The 12500-nt window shown below is 43.5% G+C and overlaps 1 non-coding gene and 1 pseudogene across 1 annotated transcript in view; both read left to right on the top strand.

Annotated features, from left to right (window-relative positions):
- Positions 1-10302: 10302 nt before the first annotated feature.
- LOC142357327 (5.8S ribosomal RNA) lies at positions 10303-10454 on the top strand (annotated as a pseudogene).
- Positions 10455-12137: 1683 nt separating this feature from the next.
- The window catches only part of LOC142357328 (large subunit ribosomal RNA), a 3522-nt gene continuing 3159 nt past the window's right edge, over positions 12138-12500 (top strand). Inside the window, exon 1 of the ribosomal RNA XR_012761590.1 lies at positions 12138-12500. This exon is cut by the window's right edge and continues 3159 nt beyond it. This is a non-coding gene — a ribosomal RNA (large subunit ribosomal RNA).

Consider the following 12500-nt stretch of genomic DNA (forward strand, 5'->3'; position numbering starts at 1 on the left):
CTAGATCGAGCAGGACTGAAGCTAAACGATAGACCGAGAGGTCTGTCTGGTCCTCCTAGAGAGGCCAAGAGAAAAAACGAGAAGCTAACTAAAGCTTGATCGGGCCTTCAGCAAGCACGACCGAGCTGTACCGGAGCTAACACTAAGACCGAGGGGTCTTAGAGAGCCCTCTAGCGGGGCGAATAGAGCTTGATCAAGCCTTGGGCAAGCTAGATCGAGCAGGACTGAAGCTAAGCAAGAGACCGAGAGGTCTGTCTGGTCCTCCTAGAGAGGCAAGAGAAAGTACGAGAAGCCAACTAAAGCTTGATCGGGCCTTCAGCAAGCACGACCGAGCTGTACCGGAGCTAACACTAAGACCGAGGGGTCTTAGAGAGCCCTCTAGCGGGGCGAATAGAGCTAGATCGAGCCTTGGGAAAGCTAGATCGAGCAGGACTGAAGCTAAACGATAGACCGAGAGGTCTGTCTGGTCCTCCTAGAGAGGCCAAGAGAAAGTACGAGAAGCTAACTAAAGCTTGATCGCGCCTTCAGCAAGCACGATTGAGCAAGACCGGAGCTAACACTAAGACCGAAGTGTCTTAGAGAGCCCTCTGGTGGGGCGAATAGAGCTAGATCGAGCCTTGGGAAAGCTAGATCGAGTAAGATTGAAGCTGAAAGAGTGTCAGAGGAGCAAATGAACCTCCAAAAAGTGAAAATCAAATTTTAGAAAAAACACAAGTTAAATACTGCATGGACAGTATTTCTATGTGTGGGGCATTATTAGGGGGAGGTGTCTTGTCAAAATATGGCTGGACTAAAGACCTCAACCCGGATAGGGTGGAAGGCCCCATGATCGGTCTGTTACTAATCGGTGACCGATAAAGACCTGACCAAGGCCTGTAGTAAGCTTGGTTAGGCATTACAGGAGTTAACACTAAGACCGAGGGGTCTTAGAGAGCCCTCTAGCGGGGCGAATAGAGCTAGATCGAGCCTTGGGAAAGCTAGATCGAGCAGGACTGAAGCTAAGCAAGAGACCGAAAGGTCTGTCTGGTCCTCCTAGAGAGGCCAAGAGAAAGTACGAGAAGCTAACTAAAGCTTGATCAGGCCTTCAGCAAGCACGACCGAGCTGTAACCGGAGCTAACACTAAGACCGAGGGGTCTTAGAGAGCCCTCTAGCAGGGCGAATAGATCTAGATCGAGCCTTGGGAAAGCTAGATCGAGCAGGACTGAAGCTAAACGATAGACCGAGAGGTCTGTCTGGTCCTCCTAGAGAGGCCAAGAGAAAGTACGAGAAGCTAACTAAAGCTTGATCGGGCCTTCAGCAAGCACGACCGAGCTGTACCGGAGCTAACACTAAGACCGAGGGGTCTTAGAGAGCCCTCTAGCAGGGCGAAATAGAGCTAGATCGAGCCTTGGGAAAGCTAGATCAAGCAGGACTGAAGCTAAACGATAGACCGAGAGGTCTGTCTGGTCCTCCTATAGAGGCCAAGAGAAAGTACGAGAATCTAACTAAAGCTTGATCGGGCCTTCAGCAAGCACGACCGAGCTGTACCGGAGCTAACACTAAGACCGAGGGGTCTTAGAGAGCCCTCTAGCAGGGCGAATAGAGCTAGATCGAGCCTTGGGAAAGCTAGATCGAGCAGGACTGAAGCTAAACGATAGACCGAGAGGTCTGTCTGGTCCTCCTAGAGAGGCCAAGAGGAAGTACGAGAAGCTAACTAAAGCTTGATCGCGGCCTTCAGCAAGCACGATTGAGCAAGACCGGAGCTAACACTAAGACCGAAGTGTCTTAGAGAGCCCTCTAGTGGGGCGAAATAGAGCTAGATCGAGCCTTGGGAAAGCTAGATCGAGTAAGATTGAAGCTGAAAGAGTGTCAGAGGAGCAAATGAACCTCCAAAAAGTGAAAATCAAATTTTAGAAAAAAACACAAGTTAAATACTGCATGGACAGTAATTCTATGTGTGGGGCATTATTAGGGAGAGGTGTCTTGTCAAAATATGGCTGGACTAAAGACCTCAACCCGGATAGGGTGGAAGGCCCTATGATTGGTCTGTTACTAATCGGTGACCGATAAAGACCTGACCAAGGCCTGTAGTAAGCTTGGTTAGGCATTACAGAAGATAACACTAAGACCGAGGGGTCTTAGAGAGCCCTCTAGCGGGGCGAATAGAGCTTGATCAAGCCTTGGGCAAGCTAGATCGAGCAGGACTGAAGCTAAACGATAGACCGAGAGGTCTGTCTGGTCCTCCTAGAGAGGCCAAGAGAAAGTACGAGAATCTAACTAAAGCTGGGTCGGGCCTTCAGCAAGCACGACCGAGCAGTACCGGAGCTAACACTAAGACCGAGGGGTCTTAGAGAGCCCTCTAGTGGGGCGAATAGAGCTAGATCGAGCCTTGGGAAAGCTAGATCGAGCAGGACTGAAGCTAAACGATAAACCGAAAGGTTCTGACGGGTCCTCATAAGAGGCATGGAGAAAGATCTGATACTAAAGTACCTCTCGGAAGTAATAAAATATGCCTGATGAAGCCGGGTATGATGTTTGTTGTTTTGATGGCATTCATCGATTAGGTCTGGTGGATTCCCCATTACTCCGAGTGGTACTAGTAGAGGCTCCTACAGGGGTGAGCAAAGCGAGATCAAGCCTTAGGCAAGCTAGATCGAGCAGAACTGAAGCTGAAAAGCAAAATAAATGACAGGTCTGTCCAAATCAATAAACTTGAAATCCAGTGTGGTCACCACGGGTCACGAGGTGAATTCCTAGCGATTGTCTGCTGAACGTATAGGAAGGCCCGAAACGAACGATAATTTCATTGCACAGTGGAGATACTATACGTTCAGGAGTAGCATACATCGGGTTTGATCTATGATCATGTCTGGTCTCCGAGGATCCACCGGGTTACCACTGGCACCGCTGTACTGGGTGTAAAACTGGGCCACCTGAAGTCCCGGGTGTAAAACTAGGTGCCTCCTGTGCCAAAGTAGCGGCTTGCGTAGTGCATTATGCCTCCGGCTTGCGAAATGGTTATAAGCAATAACAACAGGACGCCGCGGGGTGTTCACTTAAAGGAGTAACGTTCTCTCAAGGGAGGGGATCTAAAAATCTTGATAAAACATTTATTCTATGCAAAATTTGTGCGCAAATTTTGCAAAGTAAAAAGCTGCACTGTAGCAAATTCTATGTGTGTAGCATTATTAGGGAAGTGTTGTTTGATGGCACCTCTCTACTTGATGCACCAAAGAACTACCTTGATGGCTCATGACCGCTGGTAATCTGTCGTCGCTAGTAGTTCGGAACTGAGAACAAATATGTTCGCAAATTACAACAATTATACAGCATATTGCTGAATAAAGCAGAACCGAATAATACTCAGTGACTTTACACCAAGACTGACTAATGTCTGGATTGTATCGTCCTACTCGAGTAAGGCGAAGAAAAGCTAGAAAGATACGCTTTTCACAAAGCAGGCTTAATGCATGCAAACCAAGGAGGAAGGAGTGATGCCCCTCCTTATAATAAGCAGAACCAAATAAAGAACAGACAGCATCATCTGTACAGTGACCAAGAAGAGGTGAAACTTCTGTATGTGAAAAGGCAATTTGAGCGAGATTTATTAGCAGACTAGTATTATGTTGTTTCTAGTAGGCGAAAGCCGAAACATCAACATGTGAAAATCTGATATTAAATCCTCAATCATTTTCCCTAGTATTATACAGCTATGAGTAACCTTAATTGGACACGGCAATTATTGCTGACCGGTGAAACTTTCGCATGGGAAAGACACACACACTTCTTGACAAAGCAATAAGTATTATGCTGTTTCTAGTACGCGAAAGCAGAAACATCAGCATGTGAAAGTTGTGAAGTTGAAGAATTTTTGTGTTGAGTACGATGTTGTTACTAGTAACCATGTCGACAGCTGAGAACTGTTTCTCTAAACCAATAGAAGGTGAAACTTCTGTATGTGAAAAGGCAATTTGAGCGAGATTTCTTAGCAGACTAGTATTATGTTGTTTCTAGTAGGCGAAAGCCGAAAACATCAACATGTGAAAATCTGATATTAAATCCTCAATCATTTTCCCTAGTATTATACAGCTACTAGTAGCCGTAATTGGTCAGGGAAACATTGTTGACCGGTGAAACTTCACATGGGAAAGACACACAAATTACTTGACAAAACAATAAGTATTATGCTGTTTCTAGTATGCGAAAGCAGAAACATCAGCATGTGAAAGTTGTGAAGTTGAAAAGTTTTTGTGTTGAGTACGGTGTTGTTACTAGTAACCATGTCGACAGCTGGAAAGCTGTTCTCTAACCAATAAAAGGTAAAACTTCTGTATCTGAAGAGGCGGCGTGATTGAGATTTTTAACAGACTAGTATTATGTTGTTTCTAGTAGGCGAGAGCCGAAACATCGACATGTGAACATCTGGTTTTTAAATCATGAGTCAATTCTCCCTAGTATGATACAGTTGTTAGCCGGTATTGGTAACAGTAGAACAGAGATTTGGAGGGCAAAACCTGCTCATGGGAAATGCTCACAGAGCGCTATCTACCAGTACACATAGTATTATGCTGTTTCTAGTACGCGCGAGCCGAAACATCAGCATGTGAAATGTGTAATCGTGGGTAACTCTAAGTGTGTAGAGTACTGTGTAGTAACTAGTAGCCATGCCAAAGCATGCATTGAAACTCTTCGTGATTTAAAAAGCTCAAAGCAAGATTGACGAGGCCGCAAGGCTATGTCTTTCTAAATTCGAACAAATCGAAAGATTGTTCAAAGTACAATTAAACTGATTGATCCTGTCAGTTGCCATATGCTTGTCTGAAAGACTAAGCCATGCATGTGCAAGCGAAGCTTGAAAAAGTGGAACCGCGAATGGCTCATTAAATCAGTTACTATCTATTAGTTGATTTGCAAGCTAAATGAATAACTGCGGTAACCCTGCAGCTAATGCATGCTGATTGTCCGACACTGTCGGAGACTTTTACAAGACTACACCGGGTGATTTGCTAAGTACAGACACATCCCGTGATGAGTCCTAGTAACTGAAAGATCCCAGATAGCTTCGGCTTGGGGACGGAACTTCCGAATTTCTGACCTATCAACCTATGATGGTAGTGTAACGGACTACCATGGTTGTGACGGGTAACGGGGAATCAGGGTTCGATTCCGGAGAGGGAGCCTTAGAAACGGCTACCACATCCAAGGAAGGCAGCAGGCACGCAAATTACCCACTCTCCGCACGAGGAGGTAGTGACTAGAAATAATGATATGAACCTTTATGGTTTGTAATCAGAATGGAATGGACTTAAAAGCTCCATTGATGAACGAGTAGAGGGCAAGTCTGGTGCCAGCAGCCGCGGTAATACCAGCCTCTACAAGCGTATGCAATAGTTGCTGCGTTTAAAAAGCTCATAGTTGGATCTGTTTGAGTAGAACGGCAACATGGTCTTCAGTTAAATCTGTTGACTCGTTCCGCTCATCCTTCGCATCGAAGAAATAGTTTGCACTTAAATGTGACGAACTGTGGAAACGGTGTTTTCACCCTGAGAAAATTAGAGTGTTCAAAGCATCCTTTGGGATCGAATAATAAAGCATGGAATAATGGAGAATGACCCGCTACTCGATTGATGCCGGTTGGCTGAGTGCGGTAATGATTGAAAGGAACAGACGGGGGCATTTGTATTGCTACGTTAGAGGTGAAATTCTTGGATCGTGGCAAGACAAACTACTGCGAAAGCATTTGCCAAGAATGTTTTCATTAATCAAGAACGAAAGTCAGAGTATTGAAGAGGATTAGATACCCTCGTAATTCTGACCATAAACTATACCAACCTACAATTTGTCAAAGTCGATCTTGACTTGGCAAGAGATTAACCGGGAAACCAAAGTTTATTGGTTCCGGGGGAAGTATGGTTGCAAAATCGAAACTTAAAGGAATTGACGGAAGGGCACCACCAGGAGTGGAGCCTGCGGCTTAATTTGACTCAACACGGGAAAACTCACCCGGTCCAGACATCTTAAGGATTGACAGATTGAATATCTTTCATGATTATATGGGCGGTGGTGCATGGCCGTTCTTAGTTAGTGGAGTGATCTGTCTGGTTAATTCCGATAACGAACGAGATCTTCTCCATCTAAATAATGAAATTCACTATATGTGAATTCAAACACTTCTTAGAGGAACTATGCGGAATTAAATACCGCAGATGAAGTGAGGCTATAACAGGTCTGTGATGCCCTTAGATGTTCTGGACTGCACGCGCGCTACACTGTGTACTTTTAGATTGAGTACTCAGCCCTTGGTCCGAAATGGACTGGGCAATCAGAGAAAAGTACAGCGCTTCAAGGGGATCGTCTGTTGTAACTTGCAGACGTGAACCAGGAATTCCTGGTACTTATGAGTCAACAACTCATAGGGATTACGTCCCTGCCCTTTGTACACACCGCCCGTCGCTACTACTGATTGGATAGTTAAGCAAGAATTGCAAATTCCTACTGTTGGGACTTCGGTCTCCGGCAACGGGATGAAGCGGATCGAGCTTAATTGTCTAGAGGAAGTAAAAGTCGTAACAAGGTTTCCGTAGGGGAACCTGCGGAAGGATCAGTGATTGATTCCTTCGGGCATGGCTGCTGGTAGAGGCCATGTCTGTAGTGCGCATGACGCTCTGTCGCTAGAGATTGCTTGGCAACCAATCTCGAATTATGTATCGAGCTCAAAAACTACTTGTGTGGATACATAGTTCAGCAGTCATGGCAAGGGACTGCTTAAAGGGAGACTAGTTAGCAAAAGCAGCCTAGCAGAACTGCAGCTATCTAGATCTCAGAAGCTGGGTTATAGAAGCCCAGCTATAGACTTGTGAATGAGAAAGGCCTAAAAAGGTCCACAAGTCGCGTGGTTAGAACCGACACGCAAAAATCCCAGCGAGTGACAGAGCGTTGCGCTGTTCAGTGGGAAAGAGTTGAGCTACTCGGGGCGCCCACTGAACTTGCTCCGAGCCAAAGGCTCGAAAAAACACAGCTTAGCCTCAGATCCTTTACATAGAAGGCTAGCTAAAATAAACTTACCTTGGACGAGGGTAAAGTTTAGTCAGTTCTTAGGGGAGAGTAATCCACAGCTTCTCGCCCTCTGAACATTCTCCCAGATATGTAGGTCTGGGAGAGTCTCCTCCTGTTCTTCGGAATCTGGAGGTAGACAAAGACAGTACGATACGATCTTGCATCGGGATGACTAACCGATAATGATCATAATCTGACAATTTTTCCGGCTTGAGGCACCGGAGTCAGATTAAAGACACATACTGAACTAAAGGCGTATGTGCAAAGCTTGTCGGAGTGTAGAGAGTCAAGCTGAGTTGACTCGTCACGTGGTGATGACAACAGCCATGTGCAAAACACTCACAACTTTATCGTCTATGTGGAAAAGGTTGCTAACAGCGCTCTCTATGAGAGGCCCTCGCATATAACTATACGAGGAAAAGGCGATAGAGTTGTTTGAATGTGGGGCAGGTTCATCGACAAGCTAAGTTGATCACATTCTTGTTGTGGCATCCTACTAGAATTGGTCACGGTCTGCACCAACTCTCCCCAAGTTGGCCAGACTTAAAACTAGAAATAAGGTTTGCAGCTATGTGAACCTAGAAACTGTAAAGGAGTTGAAAGAACTTAAAGGAATTGAAAGAGGCCTTGAGGTATATCCTCTTGGTAAAGACCCACAAAAGCTCACAAAAGTGGCTTCGAAGGGCAAAACTGGTTCATCCAAAACAATTGGAGAGCTTAAAGCAGAACCAATTCGAATGAAACACTATTGGTGAAACTTCATCATGAGAACGTCACAAGCTGATCACGCTCTATGATATGACTAGTATTATGTTGCTTCTAGTAGGCTAAGCGCAAGCCGAAACATCAACATGTGAAAGTCGTAGAATTTTGCAATCAAACTGTGGCTAGTACTGTGATGTTACTAGTAACCTGGTGTTCCGTCATATGGCCAAGAGAGCATTTGAAGGCGAAACTTCTGCATGGGAAAGCTGCATCATGATCAAAATTTTATATCGAGTATTATGTTGACGTTAGTAGGCCTTGGCCGAAAACGCAGCATGTGAAAGGTATAGATAAAAGTTATTGTTGCAGTCAGTACTGTGTAGTTACTAGTAGCTGGATTTAAGCTCAAAATGAGACACTGTTGGTGAAACTTCATCATGAGAATGTCACAAGCTGATCAAGCTCTATGATATGACTAGTATTATGTTGCTTCTAGTAGGCTAAGCGCAAGCCGAAACATCAACATGTGAAAGTCGTAGAATTTTGCGATCAAATTGTGGCTAGTACTGTGATGTTACTAGTAACCTTGTGTTACGTCATATGGCCAAGAGAGCATTTGAAGGCGAAACTTCTGCATGGGGAAGCTGCATCATGAACAAAAGTTTATATCGAGTATTATGTTGACATTAGTAGGCCCTGGCCGAAAGCGCAGCATGTGAAAGGTATAGATAAAAGTTATCGTTGCAGTCAGTACTGTGTAGTTACTAGTAGCTGGATTTAAGCTCGAAATGAGACACTGTTGGTGAAACTTCATCATGAGAACGTCACAAGCTGATCACGCTCCATGATATGACTAGTATTATGTTGCTTCTAGTAGGCTAAGCGCAAGCCGAAACATCAACATGTGAAAGTCGTAGAATTTTGCGATCAAATTGTGGCTAGTACTGTGATGTTACTAGTAACCTTGTGTTACGTCATATGGCCAAGAGAGCATTTGAAGGCGAAACTTCTGCATGGGGAAGCTGCATCATGAACAAAAGTTTATATCGAGTATTATGTTGACGTTAGTAGGCCCTGGCCGAAAGCGCAGCATGTGAAAGGTATAGATAAAAGTTAGCGTTGCAGTCAGTACTGTGTAGTTACTAGTAGCTGGATTTAAGCTCGAAATGAGACACTGTTGGTGAAACTTCATCATGAGAACGTCACAAGCTGATCACGCTCTATGATATGACTAGTATTATGTTGCTTCTAGTAGGCTAAGCGCAAGCCGAAACATCAACATGTGAAAGTCGTAGAATTTTGCAATCAAACTGTGGCTAGTACTGTGATGTTACTAGTAACCTTTTCTTACGTCATATGGCCAAGAGAGCATTTGAAGGCGAAACTTCTGCATGGGGAAGCTGCATCATGAACAAAAGTTTATATCGAGTATTATGTTGACGTTAGTAGGCCCTGGCCGAAAGCGCAGCATGTGAAAGGTATAGATAAAAGTTATCGTTGCAGTCAGTACTGTGTAGTTACTAGTAGCTGGATTTAAGCTCGAAGTGAGACACTGTTGGTGAAACTTCATCATGAGAACGTCACAAGCTGATCACGCTCTATGATATGACTAGTATTATGTTGCTTATAGTAGGCTAAGCGCAAGCCGAAACATCAACATGTGAAAGTCGTAGAATTTTGCGATCAAATTGTGGCTAGTACTGTGATGTTACTAGTAACCTTGTGTTACGTCATATGGCCAAGAGAGCATTTGAAGGCGAAACTTCTGCATGGGGAAGCTGCATCATGAACAAAAGTTTATATCGAGTATTATGTTGACGTTAGTAGGCCCTGGCCGAAAGCGCAGCATGTGAAAGGTATAGATAAAAGTTAGCGTTGCAGTCAGTACTGTGTAGTTACTAGTAGCTGGATTTAAGCTCGAAATGAGACACTGTTGGTGAAACTTCATCATGAGAACGTCACAAGCTGATCACGCTCTATGATATGACTAGTATTATGTTGCTTCTAGTAGGCTAAGCGCAAGCCGAAACATCAACATGTGAAAGTCGTAGAATTTTGCAATCAAACTGTGGCTAGTACTGTGATGTTACTAGTAACCTTTTCTTACGTCATATGGCCAAGAGAGCATTTGAAGGCGAAACTTCTGCATGGGGAAGCTGCATCATGAACAAAAGTTTATATCGAGTATTATGTTGACGTTAGTAGGCCCTGGCCGAAAGCGCAGCATGTGAAAGGTATAGATAAAAGTTATCGTTGCAGTCAGTACTGTGTAGTTACTAGTAGCTGGATTTAAGCTCGAAGTGAGACACTGTTGGTGAAACTTCATCATGAGAACGTCACAAGCTGATCACGCTCTATGATATGACTAGTATTATGTTGCTTATAGTAGGCTAAGCGCAAGCCGAAACATCAACATGTGAAAGTCGTAGAATTTTGCGATCAAACTGTGGCTAGTACTTTGATGATGCTTGTAGCCAACCGAATTGGTTGAAAAGCCCAATAAGTAAGCTAACTTGGGAGAGCTTGTTGGAAACCAAATGCTACTAGATTGGTCCAAATACATCCTTCAACAGGGGATCACTTGGCTCGCTTTACGAAGAGGAGCACAGCTATATGTGTTAATTCGGTATGAATCGCAAGATTTGTTTACCGACCTCTCTAACGCAAAAGGCGGTCTCGGCTTCGGCTGTTGACTGCGTCCGATTCAGGGTTATATAACTCTCGATTGAACACATTGATGTTCTATTGTTGGTGCTTCCAATAAAATTGGAACACTTAAAGCAGAACCGATTCAAATAATAGCATTCTGATCAATGATTGCATTCCTTGATCAAGAACTGCTGGAGTCATTGTGATGGCGAATTTTCTTCATAAGAAAATTGCAAAGAGACGGAACTTAATGAGACTAGTATTATGTTGTTTCTAGTAAGCGGAAGCTGAAACAGCAACATGTGAAAATCAAGTTTTGTTCAATGATCTCGAGGCGATAAGTACTATGAAGCAACTAGTAGCCTAAGCATGACTCAGATTTGAGACAGTCAAAAAGACTGGCGAAACTTCTTCACATGAAAGTTACATAGAGAACTACAAATGTATACAGCGAGTATTATGTTGTTTCTAGTAGGCGAAAGCTGAAACATCAACATGTGAAAGTTGTCTGCAAACTGTAGAACGATATGTGATTAGTACTGTGCTGTTACTAGTAGCCAGTCTGACTGTAGAAGCCAAGACAAAGGGAAACTAATGCATCTGAAAAGGACAAGTTATGGAAAGGTATGCACGATAAGTATTATGTTGTTTCTAGTAAGCGGCAGCTGAAACATCAACATGTGAACGTCGTTGTGTACAGTAACCTAGAACTATATAGTCCTTAGTAACGTGCATTTACTAGTACCTGTAATTGGTATTCAGACTCAGGCAGTTTGGAATAGTTTGGCAAAGATGCACCAGAGAAAACTGGGATTTGATACAGAAATTGTTGAATACAAGTATTATGCTGCTTCTAGTAGGTTGAATCCGAAACATCAGCATGTGAAAATTGAAAACATTTCTGGTTCGAATTGTCACAAGTATTTGGTGATCTGAGTAGCCAAACTCACTACAACGCCAATTGAAGGCAAAAATTCTCAACGGGAAAAGCTATTCTCATTGAATGAGCTAACAAGACGAGTATTATGTTGCTTCTAGTAGGCGAAAGCCAAAACATCAACATGTGAAAGTCTTGCTGAACAAATTTAATGTTGTTGAGCTCAGTACCGTGTGAATTAGTAGCCATAATTGGCGAGCGAAAATTGAACTGGCGAAACTTCGTCTTTGGAAAATTGCAGATGCCGAGCACTTATTTTGCAACGAGTATTATGTTGACTGTAGTAAGCGAAAGCCGAAACAGCAACATGTGAAAGCTGTTGAAATTTGTGGTCATTTTGCAATAAGTACAAGGAGTGTAACTAGTAGCCAGGTCAAAATTTGGGATAAGAATGAGCAAAAATTCTGCATGAGAACAGTTGAAATTATGAAACTAAATTACAAAGACTAGTATTATGTTGTTTCGAGTACGCGAAAGCGGAAACATCAACATGTGAACGTTTGTAACGAAGTTTCGTTAATTTTCAGCCTAGTACTGAGCAAGAACGAGTAGCCTCATCTCCAATCCCACGCAAAATGTAGTGAAATATGTGAGTGAACCTTATTCACGGTGAGGGTTTCCCGAGGTCTGTATTGCAGCGAGTATTATGTTGCTTCTAGTAAGCGAAAGCTGAAACAACAACATTTGAAAGTTGGAATTAATGACTGAATGGAAACTTCGACCTGTGTTTGATAGTAGTAGCGAACAAAACTGCTGAATCGGTTTCTGTCTCATATTGGTCAGTGAACCAATTAAGAGACAATCAACTACATAACCTGAATTGGGCGAGAGAACCCCCTTAACTTAAGCATATCAGTAAGGGGAGGAAAAGAAATCAACTGAGAATCCCTTAGTAATGGCGAATGAACAGGGAAAAGCTCATCGGGAAGAGAAATGGCAACATTTCTCGGTGTCCGGTATGGTTTGATGCTAGACTGGTGAATTTGTCCTGATGTCTACTGGAAAGTAGCATCAAAGAAGGTGAAAATCCTGTAAAGGTCATTTTCGATACCAGTCATAATGGCTCATTCCTATGAGTAGAGTTGTTTGAAAGTGCAACTCGAAGCTGGAGATATGTCTCTCCAAAAGCTAATTATAAAGCGAGACCGATAGTAAACAAGTACCGTGAGGGAA

The sequence above is a fragment of the Convolutriloba macropyga genome, unplaced genomic scaffold, assembly GCF_964194025.1.
Source record: "Convolutriloba macropyga unplaced genomic scaffold, txConMacr16.3 SCAFFOLD_4311, whole genome shotgun sequence".
NCBI lineage: Eukaryota > Metazoa > Xenacoelomorpha > Acoela > Convolutidae > Convolutriloba > Convolutriloba macropyga.